General features: G+C 42.2%; 1 long non-coding RNA gene across 1 annotated transcript; it reads left to right on the forward strand.

The window, feature by feature from the left end:
• The first annotated feature begins 1170 nt into the window (after window positions 1-1170).
• Window positions 1171-3203, forward strand: LOC121973753. The gene is made up of 3 exons (XR_006109745.1): window positions 1171-1222; window positions 1299-1373; window positions 3147-3203. It is a non-coding gene; the product is annotated as an uncharacterized LOC121973753 (long non-coding RNA).
• Window positions 3204-3493: the final 290 nt, after the last annotated feature.

Consider the following 3493-nt stretch of genomic DNA (forward strand, 5'->3'; position numbering starts at 1 on the left):
TTCATAAACTTGAGGAAGAAAATTCAAGTCTAAAAAATCAGGTTAAAGATTTAAAACTACCTTAGAACGGTTTTCTTTGGGCTCCAAGAACTTGGACTTAATTCTTGGGACACAAAGGGCCATTTACAATAGAACTGGGCTGGGATATAAAAGTAAATATAAATCTTACTTATCCTTAATATACAAACAAAGTAGTAACTCAGTCCAAGCATGGGTCCCCAAGTCCAAATTGATCAATCAAGTTGGACTTAGTCAATACTGGGTCCCGAAGGATCAAATACACTACCTCGATAGACCATATCGAGGCCATAATCCAGGGGGAGCAAAAAGAAAAACGATATTAAAAATTTAAATTAAAAAAAAAATTATTCAAAATTAACCTTCAAAATTCGAAATTAAATATTAAATTCAGAAATTCAAAATTCGAAATTAAATAATAAATTCAAAAATTCAAAATTCGAAAATAAATTCAGAAATTCTGTAAAATACCGAAAACATGCCAATATTAATGAGGGAATTTTTTTGAAATTTTTGGAAATTTTTCGGAGCTCGTATGGACGAGTTCACGGGGATAAAAACGAGACCCGGAAAAACCTGTTTAGGCTACCCTGTTTTAATAAGGAAAAGATTTATTTTCTTTTTCTTTTCTTTTTCCTTTGTTTTTTTTTCTTTTTTTTTTCTCTCTTATTCTTTTCCCCGAGCCCTCACCCGCACCTCTCTTCTCCCTCACTCCCGAACCCGACGCCAAAAGCCCTAACCGCCGGTGTCAGCGGTTTCTTCCTCTGCGTCGATACCAGCCGCCTCCCTTCTCTTCTCATCATTCCTTGCGACGCACCCTTCTGCCCGACATCGCCGTCGTCGTGCCCTAGCACCGCCGCCGACCCATCTCCTCACTTCTTCTCTGTCTCGGTGCCCTAGCCGTCGACGACACACGGAGCCAGCGCCGCACCCCCTGTGCCTTAGCCATTTCCGGCAGAATGGATTTCCCTCTTCCTCCCGAGCCCCACACAGGGGCCTCTGCCCAAGCCACCTCGCGCCGCCACCACAGCCGACAGCCGGCCGCCACTGAGCCCTGCCGAAGCCGCTGCCTCACTGGACCAGAGCAGCGCTGTCGCCTCTGCCCTAGCACTCCTGTTTTCACCACAGCCGACGCTGCCACTTGTTGCCGCTCCTCAGCCCTAGTGCCGACCCATATTTTCTCTGCCCTAGCCGAATCTTGAAGGTAAGGGTCATACCTAGCTGTGGAATTAGGGCTGTGGCTAGATCGCAGTTCATGTTCTTCTTTACTGCTAATCTAGGTCACGGATTGGTGAGGTTTTATATATTGTGGGGTGTTTTTGATTTCGGCAGTAACCCCATCCTGCAGCAGTAAGGTAAGTGCTTGGTTTATGGAGTGAGTTGGCACACTTTTGATACATGCTCTAGGTATGAATTGATACATAACTAATTTGGTTATAGGGTGATTTAGGTATGTTATGTTATTATAGATGATAAATTGTAGTCATGTTTCGAATTTGATATTTGTTAGGTATGATAATTTTTGTTGTAGATAAATTATATTCGATAGTTGAGATTGTTCTTGGGTTATAATAATTGAAGTTCAGATGACCATTTTGGATTGATTCAATTTAAATTTCCTTAATTGGAAAGGGAATAGGTATATTTATTCGGTCCTGATATTCAGTTTACCTAAATGATACTTGTTAGAGTAGCTAAATTGAATGTGTATGCAGGACCCTGATTACGGGACGATTGTTTCTGACGTGAGGATTGTTTGGTACGGACTACAGATAAAGGCGGGTACCTCTTGACTTATCTTTTATGATATCGTCATTTGGATATGCATAGTACTTTATAGCTGCAAGCAATGAACATGTTTGTCTTTGGTATGTCACTGTTTGATATCCATAGCATGTTAGGTTTGTCGCTTGTTATGTATCCGTGCTTATATCTCGTGATTTGTTACCATGAGTATCTTATTGTCATGAGTACTTTATTACCATGAGTACCTTAGTTCCTAGAGTAAGTGACATACCATGCTCTACTGAGGTTAGAACTAGGTTCTGAATTTTATTTCTGGCAGGTGTATCTAGATTATCTGATACCTAGGTTTTTATACCATACCTGGCTTGTGTACCTCTATTTGTATATCATATATGATTCGTGTACCTAGACTCTGATTCTTTGATCTATGTATATTGTTGGTACATATGTTATGGAAGGAGGATATGTTTAGGATCTAGGTTGTTATACCATAGAGGATCTGTATACCCTAGATTCGTGGATTTGACCTACCGATCTTGTGGTACCCATATTATACATATATGGATATGGTTATCTTGATCGGTTTATGACTATGCTTAGTGTCATGCATCATGATTGCATCTTCTTGCGATTATCGGCTCCACTATAGTTGAGCACATCGGTATCTATACACACCACCACTCATGGATTAGTGGTATATCAGACAGTGGGTGGCGGTTCTTTGTTTAGCTCCGTTGGTCCGCTCATGGGTAGCGATCTGTTTGGCTCCGCCGGCATTTAGTGTAGCAGCGTAGTAGCCGGCAGACGGTGGACTCTGTTTGGCTCCGTTGGTCGGGTGACTCAGTGGTGGCCGGCAGAGATACCTCCCCGTCATCGTGTACCGGAGATGAGCTCCCCCATTTATGATTTGGGGTCACAAGACAGGAGTACTCCGACAGCATCCCGTCCACTCGGTCACTCATCAGGAGTAGTGACGACAGAGTGCATGGTTGTCACAGCCCTACCCACTCGGTCTCACCATTTGTGTGTGAGATGACTGACTGGCGTCAGAGGTGACCAGGACGCATCATTAGCATCATATGCATTGATGCATTTATATTCTTATGATTGTGTTTGCTGCATTTGGTTGCTGCATTTTGGTTGGATGCATACTTTTGACCTGCATACAGGATTATTGACACTTTCAGTTTGACGACCCTTTTGTCTGGATAGGAGTTCCTGGTGAGTACAGCTTCCTCAGTTACCTTTCAGTTTTGCATATTCCCTATATATGATTAGGAAGCTGTATTCCATGTTTGTTGCTGTTAGATATATCTTATTACTCATGTCCATTGGTATTCGCTGAGTTGTTGAACTCACCCCCGTTGACACTATCTTTTCAGGTACCAGGTTATTTATGGTGTCGCTTGGAGCATCCTGTCTGCTGGTCCCCACGTCACATCAGAAGACATACCTCTGTTTTATTGTTATTTTATCTTGGTATATGAGATGTATGTATTTGGCTTTGTGTGTTCCGATTTTGTTTCCGGGGTGTTGTGTTGTTGTGTAGTGTAAGCCTAGCCGGCTAGCAGTGTGTTTTTCGCTGTATGGACTTGTCTTTATGTATTTTTTCGCTGTGTTGGTTTTTGGTTTCAGCCGAGTGGGCTGATAGAAATATATATATAACTGCGTGGTTGTGGATATATTTGTCCAGCCGTGTAGGCTGAGATTATTAACTGCATGGTTGTGT

This window comes from Zingiber officinale, chromosome 4A, assembly GCF_018446385.1.
Source record: "Zingiber officinale cultivar Zhangliang chromosome 4A, Zo_v1.1, whole genome shotgun sequence".
Lineage (NCBI taxonomy): Eukaryota > Viridiplantae > Streptophyta > Magnoliopsida > Zingiberales > Zingiberaceae > Zingiber > Zingiber officinale.